Consider the following 17,647-nt stretch of genomic DNA (forward strand, 5'->3'; position numbering starts at 1 on the left):
TGACTTCACTAAAAAGTCAGTGTGAGAAATTTAGGATGACAGATAATAATTGTCAGATGTGATAGAATGACGTTTACCCAGTTTGGAAGATAAGTAAAGATCAACTGAAATTACATCAATTGATATTTTAGAAGTCATGCAAAGGAGCAACAATAATGATGAAGGAAGATAATCAGATATGATTACTGAAGATAACGGAGAAGCAGGCAAGCAAAAAACAAAATGAACCAGGAGAGAATGTAAATGGAACCCACAACAATAAATAATGAAAATTACCTTCTACACTAAAAATGTAGGTGTACTAAAGAAATTAGGGCACTTTAATTAGAGTAAATTTTCCACCCATATTCTTTAATGCAACTACCTAGAGTTCCCCCATTTTTTTTAAAAAAATGTATATTTAGGTTTAGAAACGCAAAGATAAAAATAAATATTAAAAAAGAACCAAAAAAGTGCAGAGGAAAAAAAAGGAAAAAAGGGAGAAAAGGAAAAAAGGGAAATATTTAAAAAAGAAGAAGAAAAATATGGAAAAAAATTACTTCCTTTTTTATCAAGACAATTTTAGTAACTTAAAACTTTCTCTAATATTCAACCAAAAGATTCTTCATACCATATTTCATCCTTTATTAGAAAATAATAAAGCCTCATCATTCATTCTTAATCAGCACACTATATTAAGAAATATCAGAAATAACAATATATATATCAAATTCAAATAAATCAATTTTATTGATTTATTTGTATTTGTGTATGTATGTATGTATGTATATATATACACACACACACATATGTATATAAATATACAAATCAATATATAAATCAATTTCATATTTCTTTGCTTTATCTTACTACCATGTCATTTTCTCTAAAAATGCATAACAAAAGAAGTCTCTTCTTCCCTTATTGTATACCTATAAATAAATATTTTAATATGTCATCATTCAGACTTAATCAAGAAAAATTTCATTATCAGCTATTGGAAACAGCATATTAGAGAATGTTCTGGGTACATTCTGACAAATTTTTCTCTCATCTCTCAAAAGAGATTTCTTGCACTTAAAATCTATCTATCTATCTATCTATCATCTATCTATCTATCTATCTATCTATCTATCTATCTATCTATCTATCATCTATCTATCTATCATCTATCTATCTAATCTATATCTTTTCATAAGATTTTTAAATGATACAGGAAGCATTCCTATAATATTTAAAATCTCATTTCCAGTCAATCTTGCCTCTTAGTCCATTTGAAAGTTTTCCAAAATCAACATTCTAATTACCCTTTTGCTGCTTGTTTCCAAATTTTTAAAAATACCTTTTAACTTTTAAGTTTACATAAAAATTATTTTGCTGTGGGTTGAAGAAAAACCATCCAGTGTGATATGTGTGCAACCTTTTGAAAGCTCGAAACCAGGGGTTGGGCTAAGCTGATTGCCCTGACTCCTAAGGTTCTAAAACTTGCCAGACACTACTACTGTATTTTATGGTCTTGTTGCAGGGAATACTTTTAAGGAGCACTCTGGGTGATTCCAAGTCCTCTCCTTAATCCGGAGATGAGTTCAGGGGGTGACAGTTAATTCATTGACTCTACTTTCCACCATGATTGTCAACTCTGCTAAAAGCAAAGCCATCTTCAGTCCACCTTTGTTGCTTCAGAAGTTGGTTCCCCAAAATTTTAGAAAGTGGGTGAGGACAATTCCTTCCCATTTAAGGATACATTTTTGTCCCCCAGAAGTCACCCATGTACTATACAATCCTGTATTATTCCTCTGCTCAGTTGTTTCTCATACTTTGACCTATTAATATGCTTCCAGATTGTATTAGGTGGCCATACTAAAAGAAAATAAGAGTTTGCTGTCTTATTCTGTCAGTTTTCTGATACTTGAATATTATTCCATTCATGGAACTTATCTGAATCCTTCTAACTTTGTTTACAATATTTGTTTTATGATCTGTTATTGTCCCCTGACTCTATTAATTCAGCCTAAAAACTTATTCAGCTTTGTTTGCAGTCATACGATAATAGTGTTTTATGTTCATCTAGTTACAGACTACAGTTCAGTCAACCTTTTCACACCTTATCTTCTCCAAGCCAGGTATTTACCATCCTGTGAATATGCCTATCCAAGGAATTCATTTGATAGTTTTAGTTTTAGCATAATTTCATTAGTTTCCATTCTGTCAAGATTTTTATATGTAAAACTGACTTGTACTCTGTTGGTTTTCATGTTTTTACTTACACAGAGGTCTCACCAGGTGTCTTAATCTGGCTGGAACATAAACAGATGATCTCAAGCTCCATCTCTGGTGAAACAGACTGATTATAAAGTGCTGGGAAGTTTGCCCAGAAACAAGGCTATTCATTCTGTTAGGATTCTTGTTCTGATTCTAATCTACTAATGCCCCTAAATGCTCTTCCCCATTGAAACAGGTTGGGCAACATCCTCATGACAAAGAACACTTGACAATCTGCCAAAGTGGCATGGTTATATTGCCACTGCTGGATGAATAGATGTTCACCTGAAACGCAGACTCATCCTTTAGTGATCTAAACATGCGAATCTAGGAAAAACTGGATCAACAAAGGAATTACTTTATTTTAACATAAGACTGGGTAAATCCAGTGGCGCCTGCAAATTAAATTAACAGGGAAAGAAAAATGTAGCTCATACTGGCCTAAACTAGAACCAGGAACAATTCTAGGAAATAAAAATAAAAAGATGAATGTGAGCCATGACTTGGTAAATAGCAGGCACTTCCTAGATCCCATGAATATGACTGCTGATTGCTGACTTTTGCTTTACCTTTTGGTCTTCATGAAAGAAAATTTACTTTTTAAAACCTGAGGTAGTTCCATGAGAACCAGAATAAACAATCAATAATGCTCATCATTGGCATATATGCATGGTTCAATATAATAGGCCTCTTTTCAGCAAATTAACCCTTCTAAAAGTGATTACAGGCATGCATGAAAGCCTGGAGGGATTATATGAGCTAAGTATGTATATCAGCCAAACAAAATAGGCAAAACATATCTTTAAAAAAATCATGTGCATTTTCAATTAAATTGTCATAATGAGAATCCATATTAATTAATGTTGTTCAGGACTTTATATGAAAATGACCACAAAGTTACTACTATGTTGACTGCAATACATGTAATACACATCAGTTTTGCACTTGCAAATTATTTATAATTTACAATGTTTCTTTTTTCTCTCAAAAAGAGCTAAAATAGCAAACAATTTCAGAATTAGCAGGTCTTGGAGAATAGCTAGGTATACGGAAAAAGGATTGAAAAGACAATGAATCTGTATTTTCCAACATTTTTAAACTTACACATTAATGAATGAGTGAATAAATAAAAATAATTTATGAAAATAGGTATTATAACATTCATTGGATTAAAACTGCTTCACGAATTAACATTTAGCCTAATATGATCATACCTTGAAACTAAGCATGATGGGGAAAAATTGTTCAGCAAACACAAATATATTTCATGGATGTTCATATTATTTTAGCTAAAATATGTTAATATAGATGATCAAAATGTGACACACTTGAGTTTCCACACTTTTTTAAAAAAAATGTGTCTAAGAAAAACAGATTTTTGCAAACAAAATAAGGCCTTTTATTTAAAGCAAAGAAATAAATCAACTTCAAGTTGTTAGCCTAGTCAAAAATAATAATTGGGCAACAGTGTTTATCATGGAATTTTTAAATTCTTGAAACCAACAAAGGGAGGCTAACCCTTTAATGAGTAGAATCATAGGACCATTAATAACACTTAAACTCTGTCTGATTTCATATGATAAAATAGTTGATAGGATACCTTACAAAGTATGAATTTCCCACTTTTCACCTTGCATTCATACAATTTTTACCCACTTGAGAGCCTGTGGAAACCGCTTCCAAAATCCACTTAAGTGTACAACTGAAAGATTTCTTAGAACCATATGTTTTCTCTGCAAATGTACATGGTGACCTCGGAGCCATCCAAATCCCAGGACACATCTCTGTTGCTCACTCACACTTTTTTTTTTGGTGAATCAGAAGTAAAAAATCAAAAGGCTCTTTGAGGATTACTGAAAAGGAATTCCACATGTGCGAGTGTGTCTATACACACACAGACTATTCCTTTCAGAGGAGCAATCTCGCCCAAATCAAATGAATAGTATGGCAACATGCTTTTAAAAGATTAAACCCCAAAGATGAAACTGGAAAGGCTTTTGAGCTTTTATTGGGCATAAGACAATTTATGTGCTCCACCCTGGTGCATTTTTTTTTAGAGTAGCTTACTTGGACAGATTTTAACCTCGTAGAATTCATTTCATTATAAACTGTAGATCTTTCTGAAGTTTTATTGTTTAAGCCACATGTACCTACAGACCATACGCTTCAGTATGGCCCTCTGCACAATAGTTGCTTGTATATTTTATGCATATTTGCAGTAGCTCTCTAAGGACGATGTTATTTAAATTTTCACAGATGACGAAGAATTCTTAGGGAGTTTATAATGATAATGTAGAGACCACAGGCTTCCATGACAAATTAGTTCCCAATCAATGCTTCTCATCATTCCTTCAAAAGTTAAGCAATCATTGGCTTCCTTCTCCAATTCCACTGAGAGCTCTGGACATCCAAATATCTGGACATTGAAAGGCTCTTTCAGTGGTATCAGATTCTGCATTTCATGCTTAGGATTTCTGTAAAACCACCCTGAAAATCCTAACTGTGAAGGCTGGCTATAATCCTCCCATGAGGACCTTTCCTGAAGAATTACGTTGCTAATTTTATCTTTAATTGGATGACCCCACCTTATTTTGAGTGATCAGCTGGATATCAAATCAATTGAAGTTAAAAGGATAGGATTTAAGTAAGCAAATGGGTCAATCAATAGGATTTGACTGATATCAGGTAAAAATGTATTGGACAGTTAGAACAAAATGAACTGAAATAATATAGAAATCAATAATTATATTATGTAATATTTTTAACTTATCTACATATTATTTAAAAATACTCAGCCAAACTATTGGAAACTGTTAACTATTTTTTTTAAAGAAATAGATATTAACTATTTATTTAACTGAATTTAACTATTTTTTAAAACAGCAAGGATAAATGGCAAGTGTAAGAACAAATGAAAAACCCAACAACAAATTTTCAAAGCAAGAGTAAAGGTAAAGGTAAAGGTTCCCCCGCACATGCGTGCTAGTTGTTTCCGACTCTAGGGGCCGGTGCTCATCTCCGTTTCAAAGCCGAAGAGCCAGTGCTTGTCTGAGGACATTTCCGTGGTCATGTGGCCGGCATGACTAGACGCCAAAGGCGCACGGAACGCTGTTACCTTCCCACCGTAGAGGTCCCTATTTTTCTACTTGCATTTTTACGTGCTTTCGAACTGCTAGGTTGGCAGAAGCTGGGACGAGTAACAGGCGCTCACTCTGCTACACGGCACTCGGGATTCGACCTGCCAAACTGCCGACCTTCTGATCAACAAGCTCAGCATCCTAACCCACTGAGCCACCGCGCCCCTTATAAAGCAAGAGTGTTGTTGTTGTTGTTGTTAGTTGCGAAGTCGTGTCCGACCCATCGCGACCCTATGGACAATGTTCCTCCAGGCCTTCCTGTCCTCTACCATCTTCTGGAGTCCATCTAAGCTCACGCCTACTGCTTCAGTGACTCCATCCAGCCACCTCATTCTCTGTCGTCCCCTTCTTCTATTGCCCTCAATCTTTCCCAGCATTAGGCTCTTCTCCAGTGAGTCCTTCCTTCTCATTAGGTGGCCAAAGTATTTGAGTTTTAGCTTCAGGATCTGGCCTTCTAAAGAGCAGTCAGGGTTGATCTCCTCTAGGACTGACCGGTTTGATCGCCTTGCAGTCCAAGGAACTCGCAGGAGTCTTCTCCAGCACCATAGTTCAAAGGCTTCAATTCTTTGGCGCTCAGCCTTTCTTATGGTCCAGCTTTCACTGCCATACATTGCAACTGGGAAGACCATAGCCTTGACTATACGGATTTTTGTTGACAGGGTGATGTCTCTGCTTTTTAGTGTGCTGTCTAGATTTGCCATGGCTTTCCTCCCAAGGAGCAAGCGTCTTTTAATTTCTTGGCTACAGTCCCCATCTGCAGTGATCTTGGAGCCAAGGAAAATAAAATCTGTCACTACCTCCATTTCTTCCCCATCTATTTGCCAGGAATTGAGAGGGCCAGATGCCATGATCTTGGTTTTCTTAATGTTTAGTTTCAACCCAAGTTTTGCACTCTCCTTCTTCACCCGCAACACCAGGCTCTTTAGTTCTTCTTCACTTTCTGCCATTAGAGTGGTATCATCTGCATATCTTAGGTTGTTGATGTTTCTTCCGGCAATCTTAATTCCAACTTTTGATTCATCTAGCCCTGCCTTTCTCATGATGTGCTCTGCATATAAGTTAAATAGGCAAGGTGACAGTATACAGCCTTGCCGGACTCCTTTCCCAATTTTGAACCAATCAGTGGTTCCGTGTCCAGTTCTCACTGTTGCTTCTTGGCCCGCATATAGATTTCTCAAGAGACAAATAAGATGGTCTGGTATGCCCATCTCTTTAAGGACTTGCCACAGTTTGTTATGATCCACACAATCAAAGGCTTTAGCATAGTCAATGAAGCAGAAGTAGATGTTTTTCTGGAACTCTCTAGCTTTCTCCATGATCCAGCGTATGTTAGCAATTTGATCTCTAGTTCCTCTGCCTCTTCGAAATCCTGCCTGTACTTCTGGTAGTTCTCGATCCACATACTGCTGGAGTCTAGCTTGTAGAATTTTAAGCATAACTTTACTAGCATGAGAAATGAGTGCAATGGTGCGATAGTTTGAACATTCTTTGGCACTGCCTTTCTTTGGAATTGGAATGTAAACTGATCTTTTCCAATCCTGTGGCCACTGTTGAGTTTTCCAAATTTGCTGGCAAATTGAGTGTAGCACTTTTACTGCATCGTCTTTTAAGATTTTGAATAGCTCAGCTGGAATACTGTCACCTCCACTAGCTTTGTTGTTGCTCAGCTTTTCTAAGGCCCACTTCACTTCACATTCTAGGATGTCTGGCTCGAGGTCAGTGACCACCTCATTGTGATTATCAGGGACGTTAAGCTCATTCTTGTATAATTCTTCTGTGTAATTTTGCCACCTCTTCTTAATCTCTTCTGCCTCTGTTAGGTCCCTGCCATTTTGGTCCTTTATCATGCCCATTTTTGCATGAAACGTTCCTTTCATCTCTCCAATTTTCTTGAAAAGATCTCTGGTCCTCCCTATTCTATTGTTTTCTTCTATTTCTTTGCATTGTTCATTTAAGAAGGCATTCTTATCTCTTCTAGCTATTCTTTGGAATTCTGCATTCAATTGGGCATATCTTTCTTTTTCTCCCTTGCCTTTCGCTTCCCTCCTTTCCTCAGCTATTTGCAAAGCTTCCTCAGACAGCCATTTTGCTTTCTTGCATTTCTTTTTCTTTGGGATGGTTTTGGTTGCTACCTGTTGTACAATGTTGCGAACCTCTGTCCATAGTTCTTCAGGCACTCTGTCTATCAGATCTAATTCCTTAAATCTATTTGTCACCTCTACTGTATATTCAACAGGAATATGATTTAATTCATACCTGACTGGCCTAGCGCTTTTCCCTACTTTCTTTAATTTAAGCCTAAACTTTGCAAGGAGAAGCTCATGGTCTGAGCCACAGTCAGCTCCTGGTCTTGTTTTTACTGACTGTATAGAGCTTCTCCATCTTTGGCTGCAGAGCATATAGTCAATCTGATTTCTGTGTTGACCGTCTGGTGATGTCCATGTGTAAAGCCGTCTCTTGGGTTGTTGGAAAAGAGTGTTTGCTATGACCATCGTATTCTGTTGACAAAATTCTATCAGCCTGTGCCCTGCTTCATTTTGTACTCCAAGGCCAAACTTGCCTGTTATTCCAGTTATCTTTTGGCTTCCTACTTTAGCATTCCAATCCCCCATGATGATAAGGACATCATTTCTGGGTGTTAGTTCTATAAGGTGCTGTAGGGCTTCATAGAACCGGTCAATTTCATCCTCTTCAGCACTGGTGGTTGGGGCATAGACTTGGACTACTGTGATATTGAATGGTTTGCCTTGGATTCGAACTGAGATCATTCTGTCATTTTGAGGATTGTATCCCAGTATTGCTTTTCCTACTCTTTTATTGACTATGAAGGCTACTCCATTTCTTTTGAGGGATTCTTGCCCACAGTAGTATACCTGATGGTCATCTGAATTAAATTCACCCATTCCTGTCCATTTTAGTTCGCTGATACCTAAGATGTCAATGTTTAGTCTTGTCATCTCTTGTTTGACCACGTCCAGCTTTCCTTGATTCATGGATCTTACATTCCAGGTTCCTATGGAGAAAAAATCTTTACAGCATCGGACTTTCCTTTCACCACCAGACATATCCACAGCTGAGCGTCCTTTCGGCTTTGGCCCAGTCGCTTCATTCTTTCTGGCGCTACTAGTACTAGCCCTCTGCTCTTCCCCAGTAGCATGTTGGACGCCTTCCGACCTGAGGGGCTCATCTTCCAGCGTCATATCGTTTTGCCTTTTGGTACTGTCCATAGGGTTTTCATGGCAAAGATACTGGAGTGGGTTGCCATTTCCTTCTCCAGTGGATCACGTTTTGTCAGAACTCTCTGCTATGACCTGTCCGTCTTGGGTGGCCCTGCACGGCATAGCCCATAGCTTCATTGAATTACGCAAGCCCCTTCGCCACGACAAGGCAGTAATCCATGAAGGGGATAAAGCAAGAGTAGGGAGTCCTTATTTAGCAGCCAAAATTGGGACAGGCAATTCAGTTGTTAAGGAAAGTGGCCACTATGTGAAATTGTTCTTATGATCTTACTTCAGCTTTCTTTTGCTTTATGACTACTCTTAAATGTGAGGACTAGTCACAAAATTAGTTTTTTATCATCACTGTAACAGCGAACAAGCACTGTATGAGATAGTTGCTGTACGAAAATTACCCAACTTTTCAAAATAAAGAACAAAATAGAAATAGTGTATACATATTTGCTTAGTGTTGGCACAATCTTATATATACATACATACATTAGTTTTCACAATGGCATGATTATACTGACACTAACATAAAATCCCTTCTGCAGTTTAGTACTCTAATTAATTACAATAATTGTTCATTCATTTTTAAAATACCTTAATAATTTCCTTAATCATTGTGCTTCATGTATTTTCGAACCAGTCAAACAAACTGAATGAATAAATAAATAAGTAAATATTTGAATTGCTGCAAAGCTTTTGAAACGCCCCCACCCCCAAAATATCTCTTCCCTTGAAACTGCAGAAAATGTAGTAGGGATCCTACTTTGCATTTTAGAAAATTGATGTAGAAACTTCTATGTCCACCATAGAAGTTATGAAGGTACCCATTATATGTTCTTACAATTCAAAAATGCTGTCCTGTGGCCCATAAGAAGATGCCTTTCTATATTATGATTTAATTTCAGTTCAGTTAACAATCACATTTCAGTTCTATTTTAACACTTCCTGAATTATAGTTGTTTCTGAATAGCGTCTCCTTCTAGCAATTCCAGAAATGAACAACCTTCTGATGTAGCTTATCTTTTCCCATCTTAAAGTTGGATGGCTTTAGAAAAAAAAAGCCCATTTCTGCATTTGAATTAAAACAAACTAGCATTTGTTTAGCAAATTAATTATTCTCTGGTGTGGGAAAGGGAGATGATTAGAAATGGCCACAATTTTTAAAATCACAAAGAACTTCTGAACCAATAGCTGACAGAGTCATAGTTTAGTTTTAAATCCTCTCCCTTTTCTTTTAAATTTAACAGCCATGGATTGATTAAGGTTCTTAGTGGACCTGCCTACATATAGAAGCTTGGAAGGACTGATCTACAGTATATATTTTTATAAACTAATAATAATAATAATAAGTTGGAAGGGACCTTGGAGGTCATCTAGTCCTTCCCCCTGCTCAGGCAGGAAACCATTTCAGACAAATGGCTGGCCAGTGTCTTCTTAAAAACTTCCAGTGTTGGACCATTCAACACTTCTGGAGGCAGGTTGTTCCACTGATTAATTGTTCTAACTGTCAGGAAGTTTCTCCTTAGTTCTAGGTTGCTTCTCTCCTTGACTAGTTTCCACGCATTCTACACGCATTCCTTTCCCTGATTCCCATGTGTAGAGCTGGCAAATGTGAACATTTCTGTTCAACGTACTTAAAATGTCCTACTTGCTCTTGACAGGTTTTATTCCCACATTTTCACATTGATGTGAAGAACCAAAGCAAACAGGTTCTAAATGTCCCATTCTAAAGTTTGAAGGGGCAGGTGGAAGTTTTTGCTTGAATGTTCTCCTGGACAAAGAGAGAATAATGATAAGTTCCATTTAGGAAAAACTACTTACAAGGGAAATCTGAGATTAGGATTCTTTCCTTATTTTCTAAAAGACAAACTAAATGTTATATACGAATATATGTTTCATTAACCTGAATATCCTTTTAAAATAGAAGCTGTTTTAAGAAGGATCGGGAATTTCTGGGTGTAACCTTATTTTCTCCCTTATTTTTCTTAATCTAAGTAAGTCCTCCAAAAATGGCATTTGCAAAAATGGCTGTCCAAATATGTTATGTACATTGCATATAGAGATGTTTACACAGTACTTAAATATGCAATTCTTCCACCAATAGGTTGGCTTTATTTAATCCCAACAGAGCAGTATCAAATAAATATTCTAAAACAGCAATCCAATTGCTATATCAGAGCATTTTGTCATTTGGGTAATGTGATAAGCTCAAAGGCTGCCGGCACTAGGCCAGCAAGAGACAAATGAAAAAGAAATAATGTTCACAGCTGCTTCTTTTGAAAGAAAAATAAATTAAATATAGTTTTATCATTGCTCACAATTACAGATTAAGTCAAATTCTGTCCAGAATATCCTAGTGGAAATGAAACTGGCTGTCTTTCAAATAATATAGTTAATAGTTGGAATTAATTCCTTTTAAACATATTTATGATCAACAAATGTTAATCATCGTAAGAACATAAAGGAAATGAAAACCAAAAACCATCACGGAAGGAAAACCACACACAGACATAATTTGGGAGCATATATAAATAAGTACCTTTGTATGGGGAGATATAAAATGTTGAAAATCCATATTCAGTGGTCTATCCAAAAAGACATTTGCATAAAAGTAATCTGTTTGAAATTGGTTTGTTGATGGAATACACTGAAAGGATGCAGTAAACAGTAAACAGAAAAGGAGATCCAATGTGAACTAACAAATTTAACTAATGGATTCTTTAAGAAACTTTGCTCCTGTGGTAATTTTTCAACCCCTGCTATTTTCCCTACTTTAAAGAAAATTGTGGGGCAGGAAATATGGCACCTAACAATAAAAGATAAATTAATTTTTCTGTTATACCGTTTTATATCTTGCAGCAAATGGACACTAAAGTTACACTAGCATTTATTATTAAAGATATCAGATAATATCTGTGATTTCCTCAACAATCTTAACAAATTGTGCTTTGCCACCAGAAATGACCTCATGTACCAATTTTATTAAAAACCCTTCAACAATGCATTTTTAAGGAGATTAATACCAGCTATGATTTATTTTTAATCTTTGTTTTTTAACAAACATGCTGAAATATTTAAAAGTAATTTTATGTCATAAAGACCTCCAAGCTGATTCAGATTCAAATCCAAGTATACTTTGCATCCATTTTAAAGACCCAAAGGTGCTTTTTTCCCAAAAGACAACTGGACTTTCTTGTTTCTTACTTTGAAAATGTTTCACTTCTCATCCAAGAAGCTTCTTCAGTTTTAACTGAACTATTTTAGAAATGAAGAACCTTCCTGAATAAGAAGAGAAATATTTTCGACATCTAGATGCCTTTTGGGGGGAAAAAGCAGCTTTGCGACAACCATGACCTGGATGATTAAAAATTTCCATAGACATTCTTTTAAAGACTTTCAAGGAAGTCTTCTGCACTTGACCTAAGAATTTTATATACTATTTAAAATTTTTGTTTTAAAACAATATAGACATATACCATTCTGTAAATACTGCTAATATTCTTAACTGATAAGGTATTATGAGTTTAAGAAAAAATGATTTCACTTGTTTCACTTTAATCAAAATGGAATTTATGACCAAAATTTCCTCCAAGCAAAAATAAGTTCCCTATAGTAACTCAGATTAAGTCCTCTACCTTCATATTCTTTGAACTAATCATATTTAAAAACTCTACAGCGAATGAACAGGATTTCCAAATTTCTAAAATAAGCTTAAATATTGAAGTTGCTAGTAAGATTCTGACTAGCATTCTTTCTGCAGAAAAATCTGTGATGGGGAATATAGAAACCTAATGTGACTACTGAGAGATCCTTTCTTTTTTTTAACCATTTGAAAAATCTGAAGTGCTTATATATACAATTCCTGGTGGTTCCCAGAATGACTGTGTTATGTGGACACCTTGGCCTCTCAGATCAGGCAGTTACATCATTTAAATTTTATTCCTACTAATATCCATTTGCCACAGTTGGAACATTATGCCCAGACTTTGCTAGGATATGGCACAGACCATAAAAATAAAGAAAGGTTTTGTAGACAAGAACTTTTTGGTTGAACTATAGAAGATATTTGTGACACTGAAAAATCAGCAGCAGAGTCTGGCAGCAAGGTGGGAGGGAGTATCAAGTATTGCATTTCCACACCCAAAATTGGGCCCTTTCTTCAGGGTTAGGGTTACGGCTTCTAGAACAATCTTCCACACTAAATGTACCACACTAGACTGACCATCTTAAACTCCATAAATATGTTCTTGAAAAAAACCTTGGACTGCTTATTCTGATGCATCCAGTGTTCGGTTGTTTGTTTACTTACTTATATCCTGCCTTAACTTTTTTTTTTACAAATAATTCAGGGTGGCAAACATATCTAACACACCTTTGACCTTTCTTGCCATGGTTTTTGAGTGAACCCCTGCAGTTGTTAAGTTAGTCATACAGTTGTTAAGTGAATCTGGTTTTCCCATTGACTTTGCTTGTCAGAAAGTCGCAAAAGGTCAGTTGCCAACGGTCTGAATTTTGATTACCTGACCACGGAGGTGCTGCAACGGTCGTAAGTGTGAAAAATGGTCATAAGCCACTTTTTTCAGTGCTGCTGTAACATTGAACAGTCATTAAAAGAACTAAGTTGTAAGACTATCAGTAGTCGGGCAGCATTTCTTTCACCTGTTTTGATAAGTAAAGACTTTCTACTAACTTTCTATTTTCTAATGGAGAGAGATTTTAGAAGCTGTGAATGCAGGACTTAGGCTCTCTCTATCCAAGATAATAATCTTCCACTTTATTTCACAAGGTGAAATAAAAGCCAGTCACCAGTGGGTGACATAAAAGCCAGTCACCATTGGGTGACATTCCTTCCTTTAGAATACTGGCAGTGCCAGGGGAAGATTGTTGTTCTTTAGATACAGACTCCTCCCATTACTTTCTTGGAGATCTATCACCACTTCAGGCCATTGTGTTTTTGCACTCTGTTCACCCTCTTAACTTTTACTGGAATAGCACAGAGGACATACTGCGGGAACCTTCTTCAGTAACCTTGGCCTCACCCCTTTTAAGCTGTGAGTTTGAAGTTGTTTTTGTGTTGAGATACTTTTTTTTTCAAAACTGTCTTTTCAGCGTTATCATATATATTTTTTTAAAAAAAGAAGCTTGCTTAACTTTTATGTATGTACTTGGCAATGAGTTACTATAAAGCAAATAAAGTGATGTCTCAGCTGCCTGGAAGGGTGATACAGCAGATAGCATTCACACCCTCATCTTTGTATTTTATTCCTTCAAGGATATCAGTAAGTAAATAGTACTGAGACGCTAATATGTTTAATAAAGAAACAATTTCTCAGTCCCCACAGTTGTAACTGTGGGAAAGGTAATGGATTCCTCTAAAGCTGTTCAGGTGTTCTAACTGATGCTATTGACTAAATTTTAGACTGCGTGACCACCAGAATCAAGAGTGTAAGATATTTTTATACTCTTGATTCTGGTTCAACTTACTTCCATCAAGAAGACTTAAATTGGTTGGTTTTATTCTCTTTTTAATCATCCAGATACTTCACAAAAGAGGCATTCACTGACCATTTAACCTCTCTATGAAATACTTACTTTGAAATGAATTGAGGTGCACCAGTGAGCCTCTGTGTTGTAATGGGCTCACTTATTTAGAGTAGAGGGGATGTTCTTATATGTCATATTTTAAGCTTTGACAAGGGACCCACTGCAGGAAAGTGCAGAGGAAGGTACAAGAGCTTTCCTTGTTCTACTCAGTATGTGTCTTGGTAGGTCAGAAAGCATTTGGCAACTTTCCACCTTCATTTGTGCAGAGTGAAAGCAGGTTCAACTGTATTCCTTGTGCAGCCATCTAGATGCCCATGTGCCTCATGCATCCTGTTTTTACTCAGCTGCTAGAACAGTGAAAGCTTAATCCATCTTGCAAAAGCTTACATTTGTGACTTCCGCTTCTGATACAATATGTGACCAAAAGAATCAGATTATAACTCTCCTGGCAGTCTTAAAATATTTTATAGATCTGCATACACTTTTCCCTTCCACTTGCTTTTGGGTGCAATCCATTAAAAATGTTCTTGTTTGTGGAACTGAGCACTGACATTGGATCATGACTATGTGGCATAGATAACAGAGATAACCATCACCATAATGAATGGAGAACTTACAGTCTGAGGGTTGAAATTACATGGAGCCTCCAAATGTCTGTTGGAAAGCCCATCCTGTTCTTTCTTTGGTCCACCCACTATCTTCTCTTGTTTATTGCTGCCTCTGCCATAATTAGAACATAACTGCTAACAGGCCTTCTTAGAACTGTGAGAGTGTTAGCAGTCACTTTGGCATCTCCCATGATAAGACTCTATGATGGATCATGGAATCCACTCAGAGGCACTGCCAGAGCACCTGCAAACATTCTCCAGGCTCAAGCGGACCTTTTATCAGCCCCATGTTAATTTCATGGTGATTTGCAGAGGAAACTTTTGTCTGGAAGTTTTGTTTTTTATTTGGCCTCCAGAATGATGTCTGGGATGCAGTGATGGGATAAGAGGCAAGCTACATGTCCAAAAATGTTCAGCCCAACTCTTTGTGGAGAATGTTGAGCAAAAAATTAATTAAAAACCCAAAGAAAAAGAGTTCTTTGTCACCTAGCAGGGAAATCTGGAGACAGCTCATAATTAGGGTCTCAAAATGGAGGCCAAATATTTACATACCTATTATACTATTTCCTTTTTGAATAGCCAAATGTATGCAGAGCGCAGCGAAAGCAAAATAAATACTATAGTAAGACCGGGAAATTAAAGGCATAAAATAAAAGAAAAACATATCAAGAACTGGTTTATATCAACATCATTTGCTGAACCCACTGTACCTTTCTCCTCTTGAAAACTATGCTTGCTTCCAATACATCCATACACTTCTTCATTCACTTTCTACCTCTCTCTTCTTTTGTGGTTGTCATCATAAAATCATAACATTTTTGCCTTTCTCCTCCTCTTGGCCCATTCATAATTTCTTTTCATATTAAGAGGATATGAGAAGTGACAGTGAGGAAAATTGGGAAAGTGCATTGTGGTTTTATCCTGGGCATGGAATGTGCAACTATATTTTTGCTCCACTGCACATCATTGATAAATGTAAGAATGTGGGAATGTTATTGCATGCTTATTTAGTTGTTAAGCAAATCCCCATTGACTTTGCTTGTTGGCAACCAGTTTGGAAGGTTACAAATGGTGATAACATGTCCCCAGGACAAGGCAACTCATAAATATATGCCACATGCCAAGCCCCTCAATTTTGATCAGATGACCATGAAGATGCTGCAACAGTCATAAGTGTGGAAAAGACACAAGTCACTTATTTCGGTGCTGTTGTAACTTCAAGTGCTCACTAAAACAATGGTTTAAAGTCTAGGACTACCTGTATGTCCTTCTGGCTATATTGAAAGACATTCCAAGGTACAAAGGCTAACCAAAATCTGTAACTGTGTGTTTATATCTTTGAGTGTTTTGGATGGGGAGGGAGAGAATTATGAAGGACAGCATGTCATTTCACAACTGAATACTTAAAGGAAACAGTGTGCCCTTGTTTTCCAGAGAGCTCTGCCACTTTCCTTTTTACATTTTTAAAAGATTATTTTAATTTTAAGAAAAACAAAAGGAAGCTGTCAAAGCTATCATCTTTATTTTCAGGAATGGCCTTAGCTTAAAACAGTCTACTGTCAAGAGAACTGGGGCCAAGGATTTTCCAGCCATGGAACATAAGTATGATTCCTTACTTCCTTCAGTTAATCCTGTTATTTGATTTTCATTAATCTAACACAGTACAGACCATAAACTCCCCAATACCTTAACACACCTTTTCCCCCCCAGTGTCTTTAAAAATCAGTTTGCAGACTGGAGATCCCAAACCCATTTAATCAAATGGTGTAATAAGCATGTAAAGACTTATTTCCAATCAGTGTAGCATCTGAAAGAGATTTTCTCTGTACATTGAAAAATAACATGAATATTTTATTCATAGTTTTCATACTAGGCGATTTATTTAATGTTCTTTGGCAAGTCTTAGAAAATTTAGATGATGCAAGGAACCTGTTATATTCCTCTATATTTCCCCCTCTATATATTTACTTATCGATTCTGTTTTCTGAATAGTTGTTGAAAGAACAGAAGTTTGTAAATTACACAACACCAAACATTGACCCACTTCATGGCAGCAAGCCCAGATGCTGTCAGATGTTTTTCCTCTTTCTGGCTGATTCTTGACAATTATTATGGATTACCAGAAGTGTTAACATTTCTGTATTTAAACATTTTTGGTTGTTGTTCCTGTTAAGTATCCCATGTACTCTATTTTATAACAAGTAGTCTGTTTTAAACAAAACAAAACAAAAGCAAAAATGTATGGTATTTCTGATAGCAACTGATAGTGAGGCCTTTGTTCATCAGCATTACAACCTTTTCTAATATTTTTCTTCAACGCCATGAAAAGAATAAAAATAATAAAAAAAAGTTCATTGGGAAAAATGGCGCATAAAATTATGCTTAAGGGGGAAACAGAAATATACTAAATTTTGTTTTTTCCACAGTTATTTCCACACAGTGGATTATTTACTACCTGTATGAGCCTGTCGATCAGAAGGTCGGCAGTTTGGCAGGTCGAATCCCGAGTGCCGCGTAACAGAGTGAGTGCCTGTTACTCGTCCCAGCTTCTGCCAACCTAGCAGTTCGAAAGCACGTAAAAATGCAAGTAGAAAAATAGGGACCACTAGGGTGGGAAGGTAACAGCGCTCCATGCGCCTCTGTCGTCTAGTCATGCCGGCCACATGACCACAGAGACGTCCTCAGACAAGCGCTGGCTCTTCGGCTATGAAACGGAGATGAGCACCGGCCCCTAGAGTTGGAAACGACTAGCACGCATGTGCGGGAGAACCTTTATCTTTTTCACCTTATGTTTTTTTTTCTTTTCTCCAAGGTATCAACTTAGTGATTTATTTTCTTTGAGTATTTCCTTTTGAAGATGTTGCTGCTGTAAAGTTTATATGCTTCTCCA

General features: G+C 36.7%; 1 protein-coding gene across 1 annotated transcript in view; it reads left to right on the plus strand.

The window, feature by feature from the left end:
- Positions 1 to 13,588: 13,588 nt before the first annotated feature.
- MECOM (MDS1 and EVI1 complex locus) overlaps positions 13,589 to 17,647 on the plus strand; it is a 231,012-nt gene continuing 226,953 nt past the window's right edge. The window contains exon 1 of the mRNA XM_083363426.1: positions 13,589 to 13,656. The gene's annotated coding sequence lies outside the window, so the exon portion shown is untranslated. The remainder of the gene's footprint in view (positions 13,657 to 17,647) is intronic.

The sequence above is a fragment of the Vipera ursinii genome (genome assembly GCF_947247035.1).
Source record: "Vipera ursinii genome assembly, chromosome: 5".
Taxonomy (NCBI): domain Eukaryota; kingdom Metazoa; phylum Chordata; class Lepidosauria; order Squamata; family Viperidae; genus Vipera; species Vipera ursinii.